Source organism: Xenopus laevis, chromosome 5L, assembly GCF_017654675.1.
Source record: "Xenopus laevis strain J_2021 chromosome 5L, Xenopus_laevis_v10.1, whole genome shotgun sequence".
NCBI classification, from domain to species: domain Eukaryota; kingdom Metazoa; phylum Chordata; class Amphibia; order Anura; family Pipidae; genus Xenopus; species Xenopus laevis.
Window position 1 is genome coordinate 36,316,204 of NC_054379.1, and position 27,584 is coordinate 36,343,787.

The 27,584-nt window shown below is 39.6% G+C and overlaps 1 long non-coding RNA gene across 7 annotated transcripts in view; it reads right to left on the reverse strand.

The window, feature by feature from the left end:
- LOC108716608 overlaps positions 1-27,584 on the reverse strand; it is a 442,310-nt gene that overhangs the window by 344,839 nt on the left and 69,887 nt on the right. For 3 of the 7 annotated variants that reach the window (XR_005961208.1, XR_005961211.1, XR_005961205.1), the window contains exon 1: positions 14,122-14,679. The exons of 2 other annotated variants lie outside the window; for them this stretch is intronic. This is a non-coding gene — a long non-coding RNA (uncharacterized LOC108716608). Of the gene's footprint in view, positions 1-14,121; positions 14,683-27,584 lie in introns of those variants that run through there. 2 more of the 7 variants (XR_005961206.1, XR_005961209.1) reach the window with 1 other exon arrangement.

Here is a 27,584-nt window from a genome sequence, read left to right on the forward strand (position 1 = left end):
CTTGCCTTGAGCCACCATTTCGTTATGGTCTCTGTGCTGCCTCAGAGATCACCTGACCAGAAATACTACAACACTAACTGTAACAGGAAGAAGTGTGGAAGCAAAAGACACAACTCTGTCTGTTAATTGGCTCATGTGACCTAACAAGTATAGTTTGTTGATATGTTTGTGAGTACAGTGAATCCTACGATCCCAGGTGGCGACCCTTATTTTTTAAAATGGCAATTTTCTATTTATGATTACCCAATGGCACATACTACTAGAAAAGTATATTATTATGAAAATGGTTTATTTACATGAAGCAGGATTTTACACATGAGCTGTTTTACTCAGTATCATTTTATAGAGACCTACATTGATTGGGGGGTATAGTTTTAGTTTAACTTTTAGTATGTTATAGAATGGACAAATCTAAGTAACTTTTCAACTGGTCTACATTGTGTATTTGTTTTATAGTTTTTGAATTATTTGCCTTCTTCTTCTGACTCTTTCTGTCAAATGACCCCATCTAAAAAAAACAAATGCTCTATAAGGCTACAAATGTATAGTTTTTGCTGCTTTTTATTACTCATCTTTCTATTCAGGCCTCTCCTATTCATATTCCAGTCTCCCATTTAAATGAATGCATGGTTGCTAGGGTAATTTGAAACCTAGCAAACAGATTGCTGAACAAGTCAAAAACCACAAATAAAAAATGAAAAATGCCAACTGTTTCAGAATATCACTCTTAACATTGTACTAAAATTAACCCAAATGTGAACAGCCCCTTTAACATTAGTCTAGCAAATTGGAAAAGCGTTCCAGCCAACTGAGCTTCATTCCCTCTTCTAATCCCCAACCAATGTTGTGCAGCAGAATAACTGGAGATGCTTCCAAGTCATTCACACAACTACTTATTGGAAGCTTGGGCCTTGTTACCTCAACATGGTATACATAGGGTTGCCACCTTTTCTGGGGGAAAAACAGCCTTCTTACATTATCTATTAATAACATTGGTATCATATATCACTTTTACTGGTAAAATACCTGCCAGGTGGCAACCCTAGGTATCCAGGAAAGCAGATATACAGGCATGGGGTCTGTTATCCAGAAAACTCTGAATTATGGGAAGGCCATCTCCCATGGACTTCTTTTTAATCAAATAATTCCATTGTTAAAAAATGACTTCCTTTTTCTCTGTAATAATAAAACAGTACCTTGTACTGGATCCCAACCCAACTAAAAATGAATTAATCCTTATTGGAAGCAAAACCAGCCTATTGGGTTTATTTTAACGTTTAAATGATTTTTAGCAGACTTAAGGTATGAAGATCCAAATTATAAAAGATCCCTTATCCAGAAAACCCCTGGTCCCGATCATTCCGGATAATAGATCCTATAACTGTTTCACTGATCACTCTGCATTGAAGTATATATTCAATACCAGCTTTGAGAAGGCAATTTGGAGCAACTGTTTATTATTATAGGTTCTAAGTTCTTGGGAAATAGATATCACTGCAATAATAAATTCATTTACCAGAGGCGTGATAATTTCCATCTACGCTCACATACATACACAGATTCGATTTCTGCTTTATGTGGGCAGCAACGTTATACATTCTCTAGTTTCCATCATGTATAATCATCTCATCATGTGAAAAGACTCATCTCCGATGTGTTATATGTAACAAGGCCCAAGTTTGCTCATTGCTCATAACTATGTTATTTCTCCCTTTAAAAATTGAATGATCTAGTGCAGGCAGGTTGCGTAAACTCCTGTGAGCGGAAGAGCTGCAGGGAAAAGTGGAAATCTCAGCAATGCCTGGGGCCCGATGTACCCGGACAGAAGAACTTAGTTCTCCCAATCACACAACGTAACATTGTTCTACTGGTGAGAATCAAGAGCCTGGAACCAACATGCACTGTGTGTGTAAGTCGCTTAGTCATAAAGTAAATTTACTCGATGAAAATAAAGCTGTTTGGCTGCAGGGAACACCCAGATTCAGAAAATAGAAGCTACAGAAATCAGCCATAAAGGAGTTCTCCTTTGAATGAAAATAAAATGAAAGTGTTGCCCTGATTCCAGTAAGTGCTGTGCCTGTAGCCGTAATTCTGATGCTGCTGAGTGGGTGTTGGAGCACAAGGGTACGTAGGATGTTTGCATACCTTATGATACATTTCAGTAGCTCTTGTCTTGAGCAATCACAGTCATTTTCAATAGAAAACAACTGCTGCCACTCTCATGCGTAAGAACAGTACCTGCAGCTTCAGAAGCAATCGTAAAGTATGACAGTACATAATAATGCCGACGTTGTAATATGCAATTATCCCCCAACCCTGTCTGTTAGATATTTGCTGCTTTTGGTATATACATATACATATATATATATATATATATATATATACGTTTCTATAAGGACCAGCACTCCAGTTTTTCTTCAAACAATGTCATTTATTTCAACATGCTGTATCCAACGTTTCGGTTGGAATGCAGCATGTTGATCACATTGTTTGAAGAAGAAAAACTGGAGTGCTGGTCCTTATAAAAACGCATATAATACAGATTGACATTGCACCCAGGAAATAAACAGAGTTTAAAGTCAGAGTGCGAACACTTGGACTAAGTATATATATATATATATATATATATCTAAATACAACAAAAGGAGCAGCACTCCTGAATGCAACCAAGTCTTTATTTTTAGTATTTTTTCTTCTTTTTATATTTATAAAAATTTTTTTTATCATTTATGCTTTCGGATTCCTGCTTGGAATTTTACGATTGCTAGGATCACACTTTACACCAGTGAACAACATATGAACCAGTACAATGGTATAAATGACAAACTGGAAGATGAAAAGCGAAAACCTAAAAAGCAACATATGTAACAAAAACCACTATAGACAATAACCTAACCTTATAAATAATCTTTTGTCTAGTTTCAAGGGGCTACTCATTGGGGGCAACCAGATTTTAGGTTTGATGCATACAGTTGTAACTTAATCATCCAAACAATTATTTTATATATATATATATATATATATATATATATATATATATATATATATATATATATATATATCACACATCCTGAAGACAGTCCCTAATGGATCGAAACATGAGGATGTCCAGATTTGTCATCATGCAGTAAACCATTAAATTTACTTCTATTTTGTTGCTGTAAATGCTTTCTTTTTTCCAGGTTTTATATACATATATACACATAGGAACCTCAGTTTTACATCCCCTGATTTTAAGTTTTCCCTCATTTTCCCTCATTTTAATATACACCTATATATTACGCATAAGACATTTCCCCAATTTTAATTTTTTTTTTGGATTTTACACTATACAGTATATATATATATATATATATATATATATATATATATATATAGTGAATAAAGTACCCCCTCTTGGAAAATATAAAGATATTATAAGTTACCGAGGAGTTTCATGACCATATAAAAACACGAGGCCGAAGGCCGAGTGTTTTTATACAGGTCATGGAACTCCGAGGTAACTTATAATATCCTCATATTTTACAACTGGGGGTACTTTATTAATTATAATACACAAATTTTAGTGAGTCATGTGACAGAAATTACATCACTACTCACCGTTTATAACTGATGACATCACTACTCACCGTTTATAAGGATATAATTTACTAGATATTCATGGCTTTTGTGTATTATATATATATATATATATATATATATATATATATATATATATATATATATATATAAATATATATCTACATAGCCTTAATAAAAAGTGACTTTCTAGCTTTACTAGGACAAGGAAGCAATATGGGCAACAGCCCATAGCAATAATCACATTGTTCGTTTCAGCATTTTTACTGCATAAGACCAATAAACTCTCTGTTGGTTATGGGACCCAGGTAAATCCTACTCAGGTTAATAGATTATCTTTAGCTATAGTTTACCTTGAATCTTGTTAGGTCATCTTGTGTCAGTGGCACTGCACATGCTCAGTGGGTTCTGGGGAAGCTAAGGGTAGGTGTAAATCATCAAGTAGAAAATGAGGTTTGGAATGTCTGTTATAGAAGCTGATTCCACTGGGCTGATTATTAAATAGTGATACAGAATGAACAGCCATGTAATGTGAATCTGAATTAACGACTAATTGGACTTTATCAGGCATCTGACTTTAGTGGCTTGTTAAAGTATATGGATATTATATAACCTACTGTACAAAGCAGCTCTTCCCACATGGAGGCTCCACAGCCCCATTATAACCGGCTATTGTCTTGGCAGGCAGAAAGCAAAGCCTGTAAACATCCCATAAATGCACTGACCATATTAGGAAAGGAAATATGTTTTCTAATGAATGCGTACACCGCACAGATGTGGAGTCTACGAGAGGGGTTTGTGGTTCTCTAATATTGCTGTGATTGATGAATACTTCTTCCTCTTACTAACTGAATTAGAGGTTACAAAATCAAACCTGTACTGTTCGGCAGCAGCACACTAGCCCACATGTGTAAGAGCAGGAGGAACTGTTTCTCTATAGCAGGGGACCTGCTATTAAACCAGAAAATACTACTCACACCCATGGAGAGAGCTCCTGCAAATATCAAGCAATGCAGCATTTGAACCCATGACACCCATTTACTGCCAGAAGCGCAATGCTACAAGCAAGTTTGAATCTACGCTTCTGGAATTCGTAGCGGCAATATTGAAGCACCTAGCATTGTGCCCATGGTTCAAGGCAATACCACTACCACTGGTTGTTTATTAAACCTCAAATTTTTCTAGTCACGTTTTTTTGTGGCAAAACCCAAAATGAAAACTCAAATTTTTAAAAGATTTATTATACCTTGATGCTGCAAAAAGCCTGAATCTGAAAATCCGCCATCTCAGACCTGTCGAGGTCCTGGATAAGTCAATGGGAGAGGCAGAGTGGGTTTAGCCCAAAAATCTGAACTTTTTGGGGTTTTTGAGTAAAAAATTTGGGTTTTTACTCGATTTTATCAAATTTTTCTACAATCCAATTAATTTTGGTTAAGGTCAAAATCGAGCATGGGATTTTGGTTGTGTTTTTTTTTTAAATAAAATACGAGATACATTTGAATTTTAGTAAATAACTCCCTTTGTACAGGGTCTATTATATATTTTTATTTACAAACCGGTGTAAAAATTTGCAATAATGGGCACAATGATGCTGGGAATCTGGGAAAACAGAATTGAAAATAGCAAAAATGAAGAATTATGGCAAAGTTTGCACTTTTCGCCTTGCTCACTGTAAGGTAATGATAAGTTTATGCTGACTGGAGCCAATTTTATTATGCATACAGGGTTAAAACTGCTAGAGTTGGTATAGTGCGGGCATCCGCAACCTTTTACACCCATGAGCCACGTGCAAATTTAAAAGGAGTTGGGGAGCAACAAAAACATGAAAAAAGTTCCTGCTAAGTGCTGTGATTGGCCATTTTGGTAGCGTTTTATTTGGACTGGCAGCCGACAGGAGGTTCTGTTTGGCAGTACATCGGTTTTTTTACAACCAAAATTTGCCTGCAAGTCAGGAATTGAAGTCCCCGGGAGCAACATCCAAGGGGTTGGTGAGCAACAGTTCATGAGCTACTGGTTGGGGGTCACTAGTATAGTGGCTCTGCAAGTTTAGCTTTCTATTCATGCCTAATCCAGGCTGAGTAATTAAATCACCTAGCATAGCCCTATCTGATAACAGACTGCAGTGGCAATTAGGGATTAGCTATAGTTGCAGATTTAGGGCAGAGACACATGGTGAGATGTGGGGAGATTAATCGCCCGGCGACAATTTTCCTCTTCTTTCGGTTCGACTAGTCTCCCCAAACTGCCATCCCGGCTGGATGGCACTCGGAGCGCTTCGCTTTCGTCTGAAGTTTTCTCGTAAGGCAGTTTTGGCCGACTTTGGAAAACGAAGCAGTCCGAGTGCCATCCCGCTGGGAGTGCCATTCTAGCCGGGAACACAGTTCGGGGGGGATTAGTCACCTCGAAGCAGTGTCGGACTGGCCCACCGGGAAACCAGGAAAACTCCCGGGGGGCCAGGTGTCAGTGGGCCTTGCTTCTAACCATTTAGCCTATTTCATGGTCACTCCCTATTGTAAAAATGTGTAATGATGGAAGAATAGAGTATAGTAAGTAGATATAAAAGACTAGGAGAATAAAGAGGTTGAGTAAGGGGAGGAGGAATAATAGTTTGGAAAGTGGGACCATGGTCTAAGTTTTTCTGTTGGGCCCCTGGCATCCCAGTCCGAGAAAGTCGTCGGGAGACTAATCTGCCCGAATCTGACCGTGTGTCTCTGCTCTTAAGCACAGCTCACTTGAAAAAGGGCCTTTTGCTGCCCGAAACATGTTGTGTGGACGCACAATAAAGCACTGATTAGCAGGTATTCTGCTGTTTGCCTCTGATTTCCATATTCATGATTTAAGCACAGCAAAGTTCAGCAAAGTGATAAGGTTATAAGGCTATTGTCATCATAGGGAGATTTCAATGTCCCAAGCAGGAAACAAAGCAGGGCATTAGTGAGCGTCTACCAAAGGGGGGCCATTTATAGGTACATTTCTATGGCCTTTCAGCACTGCAAGTCTGCCAGTCTGGTCATAACCTAGATATTACTGTAGGAATGAAGAGTAAACTTAGTACTTGCATAATTTTTCCATTAAATCCAAAATCTGTTTTTCCTTTGCATAAGGAAAGCAAATGTAATTCTTAGCACCTTTCTAATATCCATTAAAACAGGTTTAAAGTTACTTGTTAATGGAACGGAAATTTAAAGCAATATTTGTTTATCCCTTCCTGTTCCCCTGGTTTTGATGAAGTGTAGCAGATGCGAGTACTTCTTCAGTTTTTCAAATCAGCTGGCTTACGCTCAATTGTTTCATGAGTCGGAACCAGCAGTGCTTCCAACTGCATTTTTAATTACTGTATATTGGAAATGGCAAAGCAACTGTTGCTTTAATGCATACCTCTGCTTACAAATTAAAAAAAAACCCACAAGCCTTGGAAGTCCAAAACATGCTTCCATTTCTTCAGAGCACAAACATGTCTCTCAAGAGCAGCGGTGCCCATGCTTTATAAATGACTGAATCGTTTCTTGGCATGAGAACCCCTTTGCAAACCAAACGTATATTCAAAATCAAACTATGAAAGAATAGTTTCACAATGAAAAATGTTTCTAAATAAATTATTATCTTGAGTGAGGCTACAAATACTAGCAAGATTTCTTGAACAGGCAGTAGCAGAGATCAGACTACACAGAGTTTGTACAGGTATGGGATCCGTTATCCAGAAAGCTCAGAATTTCGGAAAGGACACCTCCAATAGACTCCATTTTATCCAAATAATCCAATTTTATTTCCTTTTTCTCTGTAATAATAAAACAGTAGCTTGTACTTGATCCAAACTAAGATATAATTAATCCTTATTGGAAGCAAAACCAGCTGTTTGGGTTTATTTACTGTTTACATGATTTTCTAGTAGACTTAAGGTATGAAGATCCAAATTATGAAAAGATCCGTTATTCGAAAAACCTCAAGTCCCCAGCATTCTGAATAACAGGTCCCATAACTGTACCTGGAAAATATGCGTATTTTGAGTACATTTCAATATATAAATGCATTTATATAAATATACATATGGTCATATTGCAAATGTCGTTGAATTAACAATATACTGATTTTTTTCTGGAAATTACACCGCTCTTAACAATTTTTTGCAGAAACTTGGCACATGATTCCAACATGATAAAACGCTTGGTGTTAAGTGGGTTCCAAAATCTTATATTCTGTATTTTCTTAAACAAACAGAAATGCATACTGCTAATATTTACATTGGATACAAAGCTACATAGTAGAATTCTTTGCTTGTACAAGGATTTGCCAAATGGCAGAGTTGCTGTTTATAAAGAAATGATTAGAGATTTGTTTTGGGGGAGGAATGACCATAAAAACAATCGTATGAATGATTCTGGTTATAATGGAAACTAAATAATAATGCCATAGAATTAAATTGGCATTCAACTTATTTACTACTAATGTATGTGTGCAGAGCAGCAGTGCACTATGGAATTGGGAATGCAGAGTGAGTGTACCCCGTGAAATACAAGGGTCACTTTAGAGTGGCAGTGACATAACTACAGCCCCTTAGGCAGTTTTGGGAAGGCTGTTTCCTGTTCCAGTAGAATAATGTCCCCCATGCTCAATGAAATTCAGAATTGCTTGATGAGGTGAAAGTGGAAAAATACCAGGGAACTTCAAAAGAGGCTGGCACAGGCCTGGACCCATGAGATAGTAAAGCTGGAGTCAGATGGTAAAAGGTTAAAAAAGCTTACATTTTATTTTCCATAAATTAAGAACCAAGGCCTGATGCGTTTCATGTCTACCAGGGACACTTAGTCATAGGCTGAGCCTATGACTAAGTGTCATGGCTGAAGGTCTGGGGCGTGTGCACCCGGGCCCACCATGTATAGCGGTAAGCTCACTCAACGTATTTAAACACATCATATACTGGTTATATCTCTGTTCAATTATGGAAGTGGAAAAAACTGATTGGCCTACACACAGTCCCCTGAACAAATGTGGCATGAATTGGAAGGGTGACTGTGAGCCAGACCTGATCCCAACCTCACCAATGCTCTGGCGACTGAATCCCACCAAGAATTTTTCCAACCATACAGCAGACCCTGCTGTCATGAGGGGACCTGGGTTACAAGGGAACCCAGATAGCTGGGTCTACAGTATGGCATACCTCCCAACTGTCCCGTTTTCACTGGACAGTCCCAATTTTGACAGCTCAACCCGAAGTCCTGGATTGTTAATGAAATCTCCCGACTTTCTCTTTGATCTCCTGCACTGACAGCCAGAAAAAGATACAAAATTTCAAACTGAATTAAATAAGAGGCTTTTGGCAGAGAGTCCAGAATATGTGGCAGCTGAACTTAGATACATTAGATACATACTATTTAAGATAAGCAGGTCTCTTGGGGAAACCGTGACTTGCAGCTTAAAGGGCAATTCATCTTCATTAGCAAAACTCTAATAACACATAAAACCTGACCCTAAAACCCCCAGAAATGTGTTCAAACATTCCATAACCTGCCAAACTTTGTAAAAGTGATGTAGTATTTAGGGGATGTGGCCATAAAATGGTCGTGGTCAAAAAACGTTTCGACATGCTTCACCAGCCAAATCTTTTCGCCCTTCTTTCTATTTTCAAAATGTTGGTAGGTATGGTAGCTCCTAGTACCCAGTCCCCATTTTAAACTTTGCTGCCAGCCTGCTTGTTTGGTTGCTGTAGGTAACAGCAATGCAGTAAATGGGAGAATGGTCAAGTGCTTAGAGCCCTTCCTCCTAGAAATTTTGTGGGGGGGGGCATATTAAAGGAATTGTTCAGTATAAAAATATAAACTGGGTAAATGGATAGGCTGTGCAAAATGTTTTTAATATAGTTAGTTAGCCAAAAATGTAATGTGTAAAGGCTGGAGTGACTTGATGTCTAACAGAACAGAACACTATTTCCTGCTTTTCAGCTTTCTTGGCTTTCACTGATTGGTTACCCTGGTTACCAAGCAGTAACCAATCAGTGACTTGAGGGGGGACCACATGGGTCATACCTGTTGCTTTTAATCTGAGCTGAATGCTGAGGATCAATTGCAAACTCACTGAACAGTTTTGTCCCATGTGGCCCCCCATCAAGTTGCTGACTAACTCAGAGTTAGAGAGCTGAAAAACAGGAAGTAGGATTATGGTTATTATGTTAGACATCCAGTCACTCCTGCCTTTATACATTACATTTTTGGCTAACTAACAATAAAACATTTTATTTTTGCAAAGCCTGTTTACCCAGTTTTTATTTTTACACTGAACTGTTCCTTTAACAGTACACTGTTTCCAAGATCTAATGGAAAGGCTTCCCAGTAGGATGGGGGCTTATATAGTAGAATGCATAAGCTCTATATTTTAACCCTCAGTTTTGGAATGAGATGTTAGACAGCTAGGTGCTAAATATTTATCAAAATTCGCCTTTGAGAATTTTTGCATTGTTTTAATTGAAAAACTCAAAACTAAAAGAAAACATACATTTTGTCTAGCACAACTCCCATTGATTTCTACATGAACTTGCAAGCTAAACTTTTGAACTTGTTCCCCCATATGTAATTAACGGCATTACGTTTGCCCAGTAGCAGTAACCCTCAGCATCCAATAAGATGCTTTTAAACAGATGACCAGTACATCCTACCTGCTGATTGGTTGCTATGGGTTTCTGCTCCTGGGCAAACTTAGTGACTTATATAACATGACCCCCTTAGATGCTAAATTTTTACATTCAAGTTATTTGAGTTTTTGCGCTTAATGAATCTTGAGAATTCAAGAGAAAAAACTCAAATCGTGCCACCTAATGTAAGAATTCAAATGCAAAGAAAACATGCTGATAATTGTCTTCTGCATTGCTTTTGTACTACAGGTTAGTGGGCAGCTCATACCCCACAGGACAAAAGCTGGCCTTATACATTTGAGTTTTGGGAAATATACCATTATCTTATTTAGAGCCGGGCCTGGCTGGCCGGATGCCCTAGGCAACCTGGCCGGTCGCGGAGCCAGCAGAGCATGTGCATGCATGAAAATGACGCTTGTGCGCATGCACAGAAGCGCAATTACACTAGAAAGTAGCAGTCAGGGAGAGAGGGGGACTGGACATTGGGGTAGGCGACAGAGAAGGCACGTGCCGGCGCCCCCCCAAGCTTTGCGCCCAAGGCACGTGCCTACTCTGCCTACCCCTAATTCCGGCTCTGATCTTAAGTTTATTAAAGGGGCATAATGTATAGAGTTATATTCTAAGATAATTTTCAGTTGTGCTTCATTTTTATTTTTTGTGGTTTAGCATTTTTTCAGCAGTTTTCTACTTTGGAACTCCAGCAACTAACTGGTTGCTAGGGTCCAATTTACCCTGGAAACCAAGAAGTTGTTTGAATAAGACACTGGAATATGAATAGGAAAGGGCCTGAATAGAAAAGATGAGTAGTAAAAAGTAACAATAACAATACATTTGTAGTAAACCAATAGTTCAATCACTTTGATTGGCTGCCCGGCTGTCAGTGGCCCCTAACAATGAGATCAATGTTTTAAACTACAAGCTAGAAAGAGGCAAAGGAGAAGGCAAATAGTTAAAAATATAAATAACAACTGAAGAGTGCTAATTTTCTTTATTGACTGACAATGTAAACTTCAGGTGAACAATTGCTCCACTGATTATAAGTCATTATAGGTTAGGGCCAGAAGGGCAGCCGTCACTTAAAAGGGTTGTTCACCTTTTAATATGATTCTGAGACAGTTTGCAATCGGTCTTCATTTTTTATTACTGGGGGTTTTTCAATTATTTAACTTTTTGTTCAGCAGCTCTCCAGTTTGGAATTTCAACAGCTAACTGGTTGCTAGGGTCCAATTTAACCTAGCAACAAGGCAGTGGTTTGAAAGAGAGACAGAGCTATGCATAGAGGAGGGCTTAAATAGTAATAAAAAGTAACAATAACATTGTAGCCTCACAGAGCAATATTTTTTGGTTGCTGGGGTCAGTCAGTGACTCCCATTTGAAAGAAAGAGCCAGAAGAGCAAGGCAAATTCAAAAATTGAAAAGTTGTTTAGAATAGTCCATTGGGTAACATACTAAACGTTGGAAGTATGTTACATTGGATAAATGTTGTTGGGTGTGCCAACATAATGTTACATAAATGCTAATAACCTGGTATGCCTCAATGCAAAATACAGTCCATAAAACAACCAATATCCATGTTAAAAAAGATATGTTAGGGGCAGATTTATCAAGGGTCGAAGTGAATTCGAGGGAATTTTCGAAGATAAAAAATTCGAAATTCAAAGTAATTTTTTGGATACTTCGACCATCAAATAGGATACTACGACTTCGAATTTACTTCGATTCGAAGTAAAAATAGTTTGAATATTTCGACCATTCGATAATCGAAGTACTGTCTCTTTAAAAAAACTTTGCCTTCAATACTTCGCCAAATTAAACCTGCGAAGTGCTATGTTAGCCTATGGGGACCTTCTACAACCATTTTCTACGTCTTTACACATCGAAGTAAAATCGTTCGACCGTACGCTAAAATCGTTCGAGTCGATTTAATCGTTCGATCAAACGATTTCACTTCGAACGTTCGATGGCCAAATTCTGTGAAAAATACTTTGCCTTCGATATTCGAAGTCGAAGTATTTCAATTCCATGGTCGAATTTCGAGGTATTTTACACTTCGAAATTCAACCCTTGATAAATCTGCCCCTTAGTTATCAAAGGTCGAATTTTAGAGCTAGATGAGCTTTTTTAACCCTTGAATGGTTTCTAATTTAAGAAAACACTCGAATGGAAAAAATTCAAATCAGTGAGTTCGGGGTTAGCAGCCCAAAAACACAAATTGATCGAGTTTTCGGGCAAAAAAAACTCAAATCGCTTATATTGATCATGTTTTCAAGTGAAACCAAGTGAAACTAAACCTGAACATCATGAAGGCTTATCAAATGGTTCAAGGGACCTCTGCAATTGACTCCTACATGACCTTGACAGGTTTTAGATGGTGTATTTTCGGATTCAAGGAATTTCAAGGATTGGGGTATAATAGATCTGTTTTTTTAACCCGAAAAATCTGCCCCTTGCCCCTCCCCCTTGACAGCACATCCTGAAAACTATACACACCAGTACAAACTACAATGTCTGTGCACATTTGGCCAGCTTTAGGTTTCACTGTTTTCCATGGGGCATGCAATCTATTATGCTACAATGGGAAACAAACCTATTTCAAAGCAAAAAAATGTGTGACTCCAGCCAACACTGAGTATTAGGCTAAGGCCACACTAGGCGATAGCGCCGCGGTTTGACTCGCGGCGACTTTTCGCCGCGACTTTTAAGCCACAATCGCTGGGGAAACTTTTGCGCTGGCGTCTATGGGGAATCGCGTAAAATCGCCAGCGTAAAAACACACGCGGCGATCTTTTCTCTACTGTCGCTCGAAATTGCCTCGCTAGGCGATTTCGAGCGACAATAGAAAAAAGATCGCCGCGTGTGTTTTTACGCTGGCGATTTTACGCGATTCCCCATAGACGCCAGCGCAAAAGTTTCCCCAGCGATTGCGGTTTAAAAGTCGCGGCGAAAAGTCGCCGCGAGTCAAATCGCGGCGCTATCGCCTAGTGTGGCCTTAGCCTAAATATAAGGATCCTCCTACATGGCAGCCTGCCTACATCTTCCTCTAACAGCCAGTCTGAGTTCTTCAGCGATCTCCTCTGATTAAAGTGCCCTGTCCCATAATCTGCATGTAAGGAGATGCAGGGCTCTAGCTGAGACTCCCCCCCCCCCCCCCCATTACTGCAGGTAATACCTAAGTACGTCTATAGTTGCTAGGGTAGTTTGGACATTAGCAACCAGCTTGCTGAAATTGCAAACTGGAGAGCTCAGAAGCCACAAAAAAAAAAAATGAAAACCAATTGCAGATTGTCTCAGAATATCACACATATCTCTACAGCAGTGGTCCCCAACCAGTGTCTCTCAAGCAACATGTTGCTCACCAACCTCTTGGATGTTGCTCTCAGTGGCCTCAAAGCAGGTGCTTATTTTTGAATTCCTGTTTTTTAGGCAAAACTTGTGTGTACTGCCAAACAGGGCCTCTTGTAGGCTACCAGTCCACCAAATAGCCAATCACAGCCCTGTATGTCATCTACAGGAACTTATTCATGCTTGTGATGCTCCCCAACTCTTTTTGCATTTGAATGTGGCTCAAGGATAAAAAAAAGTTTGGGGACCCCTGCTCTACAGCATGCTAAAAGTGTAGGTGATCATGTCTAATGTCTAATAATTAATATATAGACATTTATTTATTGTTTATGTTCTCAATGAAAAGTCAAATGCTATTATAATAATGACATGCTCTATCTATCATCCATCCCTCTGCCCTATTTACTATATTTCCCTCAATTACACATTAAAAAGTATCTCCAATGTGACTAAGTTCAGCATTTCAAGCTAAGATCTCACAACAACAATAGCTGACCGATGGTTACGACATAGCAAGCAAGTTGTACAAAGATAGAATGGCAGCAGTCGGCATGCCAGGAACATACAGTACATACCCACTGGGCACAAGAGAGGTCCCCCATTTCACTTCAACACGACTACTGCACCGACACTTCAGCGCCCAGACCAGAGTGAAAGGAAAATGAGAAAAAAAAAAAATCCTAGAATTCCATTGTGAAGAAGAAATTTCTCATTATTAAGCATTACCATCTGAATGAGAAAAAAAAGGGCTTGAAGTTACATGAAGGAGATTAGTCACTCTGACTCACCAACCGCTACTTCCTCCTGATACATTCTTCTAATTCTTGTCACTGTGACTGGCCAAATTCTCAGGGCCTCTGGATGTCAGCTGCAGCTCTTCCAGTAAAGAAGGGCCCATGGGTGGGAAATGGCAAGAGCACCTAACTCTTATCATGAAAACAGGCTAGCAGCTTTGCTTAAAATAGAAAGGGGTGGGTAGCTGGTGGTAGGTAGTTAGAGCAATGAAATGATATAGCTGACACAGGCATTTACCAACATGTATTACAGATATGGGATCCGTTATCCAGAATTAAGGGGAATGCCATTTCCCCTAAACTCAATTTTAAATGAATAATTCAGATTTTTACAAATTATTTCCTTTTTCTCTGTAATAATAAAACAGTATCATGTGCTTGATCCCAACTGAGATATCATTTATTCTTATTGGAGGCAGAACAATCCTATTTAATTAATGTTTAAATGATTTCCAAATGAGATCCAAATTTCCCTTATCTGGAAAACCACAGGTCCCAAACATTCTGCATAACAGGTCCCATGCCTGCGGTATTCATACAAGTATGGGAACCGTTATGCAGAAACCCGTTATCCAGAAAGCTCAGAATTATGGAAAGGCCGTCTCCCATTATTCAAATAATCCAAATGATTTTTTTCTGTATAGGTATAGGAACAGTATAGGTATAGGCAGGGCTGGGCCACGCCGCAAAGGCGCCCAAGGCAAGCCGGCGGACGCGGCGCCGGCTAAGCCCGAGTGCGCATGCGCAAGGTGTCGCTCGTGTGCGCATGCACAAGAAAGATGTGTTTTTTACTTATTTTTGCGCTCCTGCGCATGCGTGAATTGCCGTGAACATGTGCATGTATGAATTGCTATGAGCGTGCATTCGCCTGCAAAAAACACAGAGAGTCGGCACCGTCTGGGGGTAGGCGACAGAGGAGGTACGTGCCTGGCACCCCCCAGCCTTGCGCCCTAGGCATGTGCCTACCCCTTGGCCCGACCCTGGGTATAGGTATAGGAACAGTATAGATATAGGATCTGTTATCCAGAATGCTCAGGACCTGGGGCTTTCAGGATATGGGGTCTTACATTAAATACATTACATAAACCCAATAGGCTGGTTTTGCTTCCAATAAGGATTAATTATATCTTAGTTGGGATCAAGTACAAGGTACTGTTTTATTATTACAGAGAAAAAGGAAATCATTTTTTAAAAATTGGATTATTTGATTATAATGGAGTCTATGGGAGACATTGATTATATTATAATTGAGTCTATGGGAGGCAGTCTTTCCGTAATTTGGAGCTTTCTGGATAAAGGGTTTCCGGATAACAGATCCCCACCTGTACCTTGTACTTGATCCAAACTAAGATATAATTAATCCTTACTAGAGTAAAAAATCAGCCGATTGGGTTTATTTAATGTTTATATGATTTTCTAGTAGACTTTAGGTATGAAGATCTGAATTATGGAAGGATCCGTTATCCAGAAAACCCTAGGTGCCGAGCATTCTTGATAACAGGCCCTATACCTGTACAGCACCAACATATTCCACAGCACTCAATAATGATTATACATGATTTTTCATTATTCATATCAGTTCCTGCCCCTGGATAACAGGTCCCATACCTGTATATTGTTTGGGAAATGTAAACTTTGCCAAAGATGAAGAACACCTGATATCCATTAGGCACATACCTTTACAGGTGAAAATATCAGGTCTTGGTTGGCTGAGATGCAAAATCCTTATGTGCTGCTTTTGCCTCTAGCCTCTAGCTTTGGGAATTTCAATATACTGTAGATTTTAGCTATATATATATTTTATATCTGTTCTCTCAGCCCTAATATTGCAGACTTCCAAACAGGGCTGGATTCCACTACACACTCACTCAGTATAATATGCTTGGTTTTGGCAACCACAATACTGCTGCAGCAAGCAGGGCCGCCATTAGAAATCACGGGGTCCCGTACAACAATTTTTGGCCCCGCCCACCACGGCCCCCAAGCCCCACTCCAGATCCCTCCCATTCCACACCACAGTAAAAAGACCACACAGACATCAGCGCAAATAAAGATAATCGCACACACACAAGTTATAAAAAGCTATTGTTGGTCAGGGCCCCCTTATAAGTTAAGAAAAACTGTGGTCCCAGGGCCCCCCATAAAAGTATTTTTTTTAAAACATTGGCGGTCAGGACCCCCTAAAAGTTAAAAAAAAAAATTGGTGACAGGGGCCCCCCATAAAAGTTTTTTTTAATAACATTGGTGCCAGAGCTCCCCTTACAAGTTAAAAAAAATTGGGGCCACAGAGAATATTTTTAAAAAAAACATTGGTGGCAGAGGCCTATAGAATATAAAAATAATACATTGGTTGCCAGGGGATTAAAAAAAATTCAACTTCAACTTCACCTCCTCTCGTGGCTTTGGGTTTTTTCGAAAGTTTCAGGACTTCGGCTGTTCGGCTTTTTTGGCACTTCCGTATTTCGGCTGTTCGGGACTTTGGAAGGAGGCGGCACGGCTTCATCACTGTCGGGCCTTCAGTCCCGGGCCCCTTACACTTGTACCGCCTGTGCCCCCCTGATGGCGGCCCTGGCAGCAAGTCAAGCATAGTTGTCCAAGCAATTACGAGCCATAAATTGGTGCGGTAACTAGCACTGATGACTTCAGGGGCCAAAGAAGTTTGTTGCACTGGGTTGGGCTTTTGGTTCGGTGTGCACACAGATACAGGGTCGGACTGGGCTGGCGTAAGTTGGGCTGGCCTTGGGGTGCAAATGTTACATATCCAATCAGGTCTAGACTGGGATTCTAATAAGCCTTGGCTTTCTAAGTACACAGAGACCCAAACAGCCCCCCACAAGCCCAATAAATAGTGAGTGTCTATGATATCAGCAGACAGTTCACAGATAGCCAGTGTGGGTGTGAATCCGGCTCTGCAGATGTGCTGACTCACAGTACTGAGGTCTTACGTAGGTGCAGACATAGGTGCAGTAATAAGCATTGAAATATTCCAGCCCGGGCACTATCTGCAAGGCGTTTGTCTGTTCTACCTGTGTTTGTACAGGTTTCCTTCCAGACTTCCATGGGACTACAGCTAATGATAACAAAGATAAACATCTCTATGAAGCACCTCAGCATACGCTGGCACGTTATATAAATAATGTATGATATGTTAAAATAAAAATGAATGACAAGTAACAGCCTTTGTGACTTAAAAATGGAAAACAGAAAATGATGATGAAAAAAAGGTGAAGGACTGTTCAAAACGTGTATAGAACATGCCAGGGAAAGAGCCGTATAAAGAGAGTGCCACACTCGTTGGTGATTATTAGTGGTACAGCACAGAAACCCCATTTCTGTCTAACAATATAGACAGAAATTCTTTGGTTAAAAAAAGTAATAAAATCAATATTCAATTACTGGATTGTAAATACAAGTATGGGGACCTGTTTTCCAAAATGCTCGAGACCTGGGGTATTCCAGAAAATGGATTGTTAGGTAATTTGGAGCTCCCTACCTTATCTCTGCAAAACAAATACTTTAAACATGAATTAAACCCAATAGGATTGTTTTGCCTTCAGTAAGGATTAAGTATATCGTAGTGGGGATCAAGTACAAATTCAGAGTTTTCTGGATAACAGGTTTCTGGATAACAGGTGCCATACCTGTACAAGAAACTGCCTCACACTCTATTTGACAGTTCTCAGAGGCTAAAAACCTCATGTGTTGTGCAGTGTTCTGGCCTGGGGTGCAAATCCAACTTGGAGACACAGTAACACTGCATCCCTATGCCCCAACACTAAATACAGTAATATTTACAGGTATGGGACCTGTTATCCAGAATGCTCGGAACCTGGGGTTTTCAGATAACGGATCTTCATATCTGAAGTCTACTAGAAAATCATGAAAACATTAAATAAACAACAGGCTGGTTTGCTTCCAATAAGGATTAATTATATCTTAATCAGTACAATTTTTATCATCACAGAGGGGAAAAAAAACATTTTTTAAAAATTTGGATTATTTGGATAAAATGGAGTGTATGGGAGACAACCTTTTCATAATTCAGAGTTTTCTGGATAATGGATCCCATACACTTACTATGGGATCTACTTGCCTTTTACTTTGCCTTTGCAAAGAACTAAAAACACTACTGTAGGGGAAAATATTAAATAATGTTCATGCAAATTAATGAGGTTGGTTCCCATAAAGTGCAGAATTTGTGGGAACCACAGCACTGACCATAGAAAATATGGTCCCAAAGAAGACTTTATTGGTTTTGCAAAGGAAGTGACAAGTGACTGCCTCATGCACAAATGTAAAGAGCAGGTGTTCTGCTAACTCTTCTTTTTACTCACAATACAACACAGGATTACACTCACGATCAGAAAAACAATTATGTAGCAAACTTGCTGGGCTACACCTGAAACCAGTATGAGTTTGCTTTTTACTGTCAGTTGTATTCATTTGAGTGCTTCATAGAAAATGGCACAAAGCCAGTGAGTGGCAGTAACCAGATGCAGAGAAGGATAAGATTGCTGATAAAAGCACTAAAAAGGGGCACATGAATGATAATAAGGATAGGTCATTATTCATTTGTTGTATAGTGCCCTCGGTTGTCCTGGGCAGGTTGGTCAGAAACCAGCATCAGGCTGAGAAACCTAGAAATGGGTTTGGGCAAATTGGGACAAATATAAAGCTGGGCCCATCCCCTTTTGTGAGACAGTTGCACCAACCCTCACCCCTCTGCACCAATCTGCCTGTTTTTACATCACCAGAGCAAGTTGAGCACAGGTTAAAAATTGTAAGAAGACTTAGGAGCAGATTGAGTGCTGGTTGCCAAACAGTAGGTTAGGGTCAGATGCAGGTTGGAAATTTACTAATTTGCCCAGTGCTAGTTCCTATCAAGTGCTTTATGATTTTCAAGTAAGCTATGATAGTTCTTTACTGGACAATGAAAAGTCAACCTGCAGGTCCTTATCCCACCCAGACGTAACCCATACCCAATCCAGCCTGTCACCAGCAATTATATCTTGCTCCTTACCTGCCCATTGCTGACATCAACACTGTGAGTGTATAAATGGAAGCCAGTAGAGCAGTGATCCCCAACATGTTGCTCACCAACCCCTTGGATGTTGCTCTCAGTGGTCTCAAAGCAGTTTCTTATTTTTGAACTCCAGGCTTGGAGGCATGTAGGGTTGCTACCTGTCTGGATTCGACCCAGACAGCCCGGATTTCAGGCAGGATTCCCTGCGACTGACGCGGAGATGGCCCAATCTCAGATCACCACGTCATAGCCCCCCCACTGACCACCCTCCCTATGTCATCAACCTGAACACAATGTCACAACCCCTCCTCAGTGATGTCATTGGCGGGGAAAGGTGGCAACCCTAGAGGCATAATTTAGGTGTACTGCCAAACAGAGCCTCCTGTAGGCTGCAAATCCACATAGGGGCTAACAAATTGTCAATCACAGCCCTAATTTGGCATTCTTGGGGATTTTTTTCATGTTTGTGTTGCTACCCAACCCTTGTTACATTCAAATGTGGCTCACAGGTAAAAAAAGTTGGAGATCCCCAGTAAGGAGGAAGGGGAAAATATTGCAAGGTTGCGGGCAGATGGGCTGTGGGCAGAGTAACCCATCACCTGCTAGTAAAGTGCGTCACTGTAGTGATGTGCGGGCCAGCACGATACCCCTGTGTCGGCGGGTTTGGGCCGACCTCGCATGCTTCTTTCTGGATCTCAGCGGTGCGGGTTAAGCCCTTCTGACTGCTTTCCCCACCTGCGACCTTCAAAATGCCGGCTTCCGACTTCCAGGTTGAACTATTATAGACGCGCCTCTCTCCCCGCCGCTTTTGTGACATCATCAGCGGGGTGGGGCGGCGCGGGTTTATAAAAAGAACCCAGAAATCTAGTTCCGGCGGGTGCAGAACTGGATTTCTCTCCCTCGTGTCCCGAGGCCTCTGGGTCCTAGCGCCCAATATCAGCGCGCCCCATTCCCCCTCCCTGCGCGAGTTCGCGTCATAGCGATGGGGAACGCTGCCAGTATCCTACTGGGTGAGATACTGTACAGTTTACAGTGCCACCCATTTACTGTAGGTTAACTCCATAATCTCCTATAAACATTACAGACTTTTTTTTTTGCACCATTGCAAATGACAAAAATAATGAATAGTTTATATAATAAAGTCATTATCAGCCATTTTAAATGTAATATTACCTTTAATTGTAGCAAAGTTATATCAATAATTAATATTTTTCATATATGTTAGTCTAATTCACTAATAATAAATCTACTATAAAAGTATCATTAATGAATTAATTGTTGTACTCCAGTGACCTTTAGTGAATAAATGCTTATTTTCTTCTTGGATTATCTGGAAGTGTTTAAAACAGGCATGTCCAAAGTCAGGCCCAGGGGCCAATTGTGGCCCCTTTTCAAATTTACACCGGCTCTCAGCCTCTATCATGAAATTAATAATAATGTGACCCCCCAGCACAGTGCAATCAGGAATCACCTAGCCGTAGCCGTAATATTTCGGCACATTAGTGAAATGATCTGCCACTTGGTCTATACTGCTGCCTGTGAAGGTGTTAACAATAGACACGTACTGGCACATAGTGAAGCGCTACTCTCGCATAGTTTTTTAAGGCTGAAGATGCAATAAACATACTGACGTGCCATTACAGTGAACTAAAAGACGTATGCGAGAGCAGTGTGTCACTACATGCCATCCTGATCACCAGCTAGCTACATGGGAATGGATGTCAGGCTGAATGGTCGGCCCTCACACATTTTCACTTCACTAAATCTGGCCCTCATTGCAAAAAGTTTGGACACACCTGGTATAACTAAGTCATTTTCTCAAGGTCTCCGAATGATACATACGTCATATGGATCATCTCAAATCTCTACATGTAAGTTCCCTTGTGTCTAGGTCTTCAGGAAAAATATGGCTTTCCAATCGTTCGATCGAACGATTTTACTTCGATTGCTCAATTGCAAAATTCGGTGAAAAATCGTTTGACTTCGATATTCGAAGTCGAAGTATTTTAATTCGATGGTCGGATTTCTAAGTATTTTTTACTTCGAAATTCGACCCTTGATAAATCTGCCCCTTAGAGTCCTATGTGTATTAATGTGTATTAATATGTAAGAGGTAAGCAGTGTCGGACTGGCCCACCAGGATACCAGGAAAACTCCTGGTGGGCCCAAGTGTCAGTGGGTCCTCATGCTGCTAAACATTTGGCCTATTTCATGGCCATTCCCTATTTCTATGAGAACAAAGAGGCCAAATATATGGAATAATAGATTATAGTATTGTAGTATGTAAAGAAAAGAGACTAGGAGCATAGAGGTTGAGTGAGGAGAGGAAGAATAAGAGTGTGGACCCCAGGTCTAAGGTTTTTGGGTGGGTCCCTGATCAAAGGTTTTTTGGTGGGCCAATGGTGTACCAGTCCGACACTGGAGGTAAGGAGTTATCACTTGAACATCCCCTAGATAATCGTTGCTAGGCTTCAACATTGAACCAAGTCCTCCGCCACTCGCAGGTCACTAAATGCATTTCTTTCTATGAACCAGTTAAAGATACACTTATTCGCCAACGCCTACAGCATTCCTTACATCCCTCTCTCCCAACACTCTCATTTTGTACATTCTTATATAAAATAAAAAGGTTTACTGGAATATGGTATAACTGGTAGCCAGCCAATGAAATATTAGCTATATACATTTTTACTGTAACAAACAAAACCCTCTCAAAAGATCATATTAGTTGTTCTACTATTCAGTTTTCGGTTCCTAAAATAACAACTGATGATCCCTGATCGGCAAAAGCATAAGTGATATAGGACCACATGGTGATATAGCAACACAATACTCTTACCTTTTATCATTGCCTCCCCTATACCCAGCTATAGGGCTCCCAGCCTTCATACAGATGTCCCTGCAATGCTTTCTTGCTGGATTCTTCTTAACAAGTAGGAATGTTTTGTTTTATCTTTCTCACAGCCAAGACTTAAAATAAATTTACAGCCCTTGCCAAGGAGAATCCTTTATGGGAAAAGAAATTCTCACGGAAATTGGGAGATGTTTCCCATCAGAGTCAACAACTAGCAATAAAATCAAGAATATGACATAGTAAATGGAAATTATGAACTGACTACATGTGGGAAGATAAATGTGGAAAATGATGATAACTCTCAGTAGGGATCCACACAATGAATTCGGGAAGGGCATTGCATACACAAAAAAAAGTAAATAAAATCAAAAGTGATAGAGAAAAATCTCCCATACAGAAACAGCTTGTAAACGTCTTCACTGACAATGGGTTCAACAAACATATTTTAAAAAGTCGCAATTCACCCTAAACTTTTTTCCAATCAGCTGTCGCTTTGACTACACAGAGCAGTGATATATCCCCATAGGAACCAAGCCTAGTAGCCAGCCACACATACAGATGCTCCAGTGTTTGGTACAATATATTAAAGGGGTTCTTCCCCTTTGAGTTAACTTTTAGTATAATGTAATTCTGAGACAATGTTCAATTGGCTTTCAGATTTTATTATTTGTGGTTTTTGAGTTATCAAGCTGTTTATTTAGCAGCTCTCCAGTTTCAGGTTTTTGGTTGCTAGGATCCAAATAACCTTTGCAGCCATGCACTGATTTGAATAAGAGACTGGAATATGAATAGGAGAGGCCTGAATATAAATATGAGTAATAAAAAGTAGCAAAAACAATAAATGTGTAGCTTTACAGAACATCTGTTTTGTAGATGGGGTCAGTGACCCCTATCTGAAAGCAGGAAAGAGTCAGAAGAAAAGGGCAAATAATTAAAAAGCTATAAAATATAAATAATGAAGAGCAATTGAAAAGTTGCTTAGATTAGGCCGCTCTATAATATACTAAAATGTAAAGTTCAGTGTAAAAATAAAAACTGGGTAAATAGAAAGCCTGTGCAAAATAAAAAAAAATTCTAATATAGTTACTTAGGCAAAAATGTAATGTATAAATGTAGGAGAGACTGGATGTCTAACATAATAGCCAGAACACTACTTCCTGCTTTTCAGCTCTCTAACTCTGAGTTAGTCAGTAAGGGGGGCCACATGGGACATAAGTGTTCAGTGCATTTGTAATTGATCCTCAGCATTCAGCTCAGATTCAAAAGCAACAGTTATGACCAATGTAGCCTCCCTCAAGTCTGATTGATTGGCTATTGCTTGGTAACCAATCAGTGGAAACCATGAGAGCTGAAAATGTTACACATCCAGTCACTCCAGCCTTTATACATTACATGTTTGGCTAACTAACTTTATTTATTTATTTATTTTTATTTTGCCCAGCGTCTCGATTTATCTAGTTTTTATTTTTACACAATTCCTTTAAAGTTGAACCAACCCATTTAACTAATCATTACTCTCTGTATTGAGTATTGCCAAAACCTTATTTCAGCTACACATGGAGTATATTTCTTCAATGACAGTTTTCTGGCACCAGGGCTCAATTATGAATAAGAAGGCAGGGTGCAAAGTACAAAAAGCAGTCACTCATCATGACTACATTTCTAAGTAGAATACCATAACTTTATCCATACAATAGAAAAAATACTGATGGTGAAAAAAAACCTTTGCTGTAACCGAGATAGATGTCCCATTACCTACATTACTGTCCAATCTACAACCCAACAACTTACATGATGGGGAGGATGACGCATTAATGAATTCAACTGACCCTTGAGGCCAGAACAGGCTAACCAAAAGTACAATTTTATTCCCACTCAGTGGACAGATATTCAATTTATTAATAAGCACTACAATGAATTTGGAAACATAACAGAGAAAGAAGAAGTTAAACTGGGCACAGACATTGATGACACTCAGTCAAGTCACATAAAAGCCTTTAAAGGAAAACTATACCCCCAAAATGAACACTTAAGCAACAGATAGTTCATACCATATTAAGTGGCATATTAAAGAATCTCACCAAACTGGAATATATATTTAAGTAAATATTGCCCTTTTACATCTCTTGCCTTGAGCCACCATTTTGTGATGGTCTCTGTGCTGTCTCAGAGATCACCTGACCAGAAATACTACAACTCTAACTGTAACAGGAAGAAGTGTGGAAGCAAAAGACACAACTCTGTCTGTTAATTGGCTCATGTGACCTAACATGTATGGTTTGTTGGTATGTTTGTGAGTACAGTGAATCCTACGATCCCAGGGGGCGGCCCTTATTTTTTAAAATGGCAATTTTCTATTTATGATTACTCAATGGCACATACTACTAGAAAAGTATATTATTATGAAAATGGTTTATTTACATGTTTTACATATGAGCTGTTTTATGCAATATCTTTTTAAAGAGACCTACATTGTTTGGGGGGTATAGTTTTCCTTTAAGGCTCTTACACACGGTTTTTCCTGCGCTCCCCTGAGTTGCACTTTCTTCTGTTCAGCCGCAGGGGAGAGCAGGAGTAGACACACTCAATTATTGTCAAGGGGGCTGTACTCACACAGACGCATGTAAACGCCAAACGCAGGTTGGGACGCAGTATGTTGCATTTCACCTGCGTTCGACACATACATGCGGCTGTACAATCCCCTTCAAAATAATTGAGTGCGTCTACTCCTGCGTTCCCCTGTGGCTGAACGGAAGAAAATGCAATGCAGGGGAGCACAGGAAAATGCCGTGTGTAAAAGCCCTTAAAAAGATCAATATATTACAGGTATGGGACATGTTATCCAGAATGTTCGGGACCTGGGGTTTTCCGGATAACGTATCTTTCCATAATTTGGATCTTCATACCTTAAGTCTACTAGAAAATAATGTAAACAATAAATAAACCCAATAGGCTGGTTTTGCTTCCAATAAGGATTAATTATATCTTACAAGGTACTGTTTATTATTACAGAAAAAAAGGAAATCATTTAAAAAAAAATTGATTATTTGGATAAAATGGAGTCTATGGGAGATAGCCTTTCTGTAATTCAGAGCTTTCTGGATAACAGGTTTCCGGATCCTATCAGGCCCGGATTTGTGGAAAGGCAACCTAGGCCCGGGCCTAGGGCAGCAGGATTTTAGGGGGCGGCATGCTGCCCAACCACACCCACATTTGTTCAAAACACTGGGAATGTGCTGGAGATACAATAATTTTTTAAATTTACCATTCGCATTCCCCATAGCTCCGGTCCAGATTATGAAAATTTGCATAAATAAAGGGGAGGGAACAGGGGCGACGAATGGCAGTGGGCCTAATGGCGCCCACTATGTAAATCCGGCCCTGGATCCTATACCTGTACTGAAAGCAGGTAAGAAGGCTGCTGGAAAAAGAACAATCAGATCTAATCTATCACTGAAAGTAAAGGTGGATTACATCTAACCAGGCACGCTTGTGTGAGAAAAGTTCAAATTTAAGGGCTCATTAAATATAATGATATTCCTACAATTAAGTCTAATGGGAAATAGACCAGTCGCTATTGAGTTGCTAGCTAGAGTTTTGGCTTGGCCATGCTTAGCAAACATAATTTGTGGAAATCATTAATTGGTCTCAGGTTCCTGACTCACGACCCAAGTAATGAGAACCGTCTTTCACGGTCATTTCATTGAACTTTTCCTTTGGTTCAGAAGCTGCGCTCACTTCTTTGTAACTCAGTGATCTAATGTTTCTAAAAGCAGGGGGGAAAAAAACATCGCTCAAAACAACAATGATTGTAAAATCTAACTAAATAAATCAATCTGAAAATGTCATGCTGATAATTTAATATGCCAGAGGCTGGAAGTTTTCTGATTTGAAGTTTGAAGTTTTTAAAGGAAAACTAAAGAAGTAGCTAGAAATGTTGTACATTATGTTTTGTGTTTCTGTATCAGCCCAAGGCAACCACAGACCTTTAGCAGTAAAGATCTGTGTCTCCAAAGATGCCCCAGTAGCTCCCCATCTTCTTTTCTGCTGATTCACTGCACATGCTCTGTGCTCCTGTCACTTACTGAGCTTAGGGACCCACTCACAATATACAGTACACATAGAATAGAAATGTCACAATATTAGGCTGATTAGTAATTAATACAGATAATTACTACATGGCAGCACATAAACCAGTGCAATTAGCATCAGGATTTAATAATCAGCCCTGTAGCATCAGCTTAAATTACAGACCAACCTCATTTTCTGCTTCATAATGTACGACCACTGAGCTTAACTTCTCAACAGCTCAGAGCCCACTGAGCATGTGAGTGTCACAGACACTTTCCAAGATGGTGACCCCCCTGTGACAATCAGTCAAAAAAAAGTCTTTCATTTGAATGATTAACTGTAAAAAGTGTTTCTATTTGATTAACTCCTGTGTTGTTTTAAAAAGATAATGTATTAAAAATGTAATTGATCGGCAACTAAGCCAAGACTGTAATGGTATTCTTCCTATTTGATTCACCAGGTCATGAGCCATGTTAAACACACTAAAGCATAAGATGCATAGAATAACTTAGCATGACGTGATGTTTTTCCTCATGTGAAAACAATCGACTCTTTTTCCAAAAGTTGTTCTAAAGAGCCTTGCAATACAAACACAGCTCAGGTACAACCTGATCTTCCCCTACTGTACTGCCAATCTGACATCTCTCAAAGCAGATTCTTTATTGCTTGGTGTACTTTTTCTATTTCAAGATAATGTAGATCTATATATGATACTCGGGTTCAGGGCCATGTTTATATAGAGAGACCAGTAATAACGCATGTAATTGAGAAGTATAAGTGAAACCTCTATGAGTTTTTTTAAAGGGCTTTTGGTTACATGGTAACTGAAAGACTTTGTGTTTTCTCTTTTTTTAAAACGTTTCACTGACAAAACGGATCCACTTGAAACCAAACTCCTGATGTTAAATTAACATTTCAAGGATCGCTGGTCAATTACTGTACCTTCCATGGTTCTGTGAGCAAGACAGTTAGCAATAGAAAAAAGCTGAATGAACAAAACATAATTGCACATAAGGGAAAGTGACCTAAAACCTTTTTGCCCTGTTCTCTCCTTTACTGTTTTGCCCTTGCAATCACATTTATGAGTGTGCAGTGGCCTAGTAAGATACTCAACTCTCCCAAAATTTTAAAAATGTCTCATGAATCCATCCAAGAGAATTCTGGTTTAGTTCTCCTTTAAATACCCGCCGTGGTAAAATAGAAGGAAACAGGAAGTTGACTCAGAGTCCCATGAACTTTATTAGATCACTTGGTCTGTATGGTTTTGTTTCCTTTCTCATCCACCCTATTGGGCAA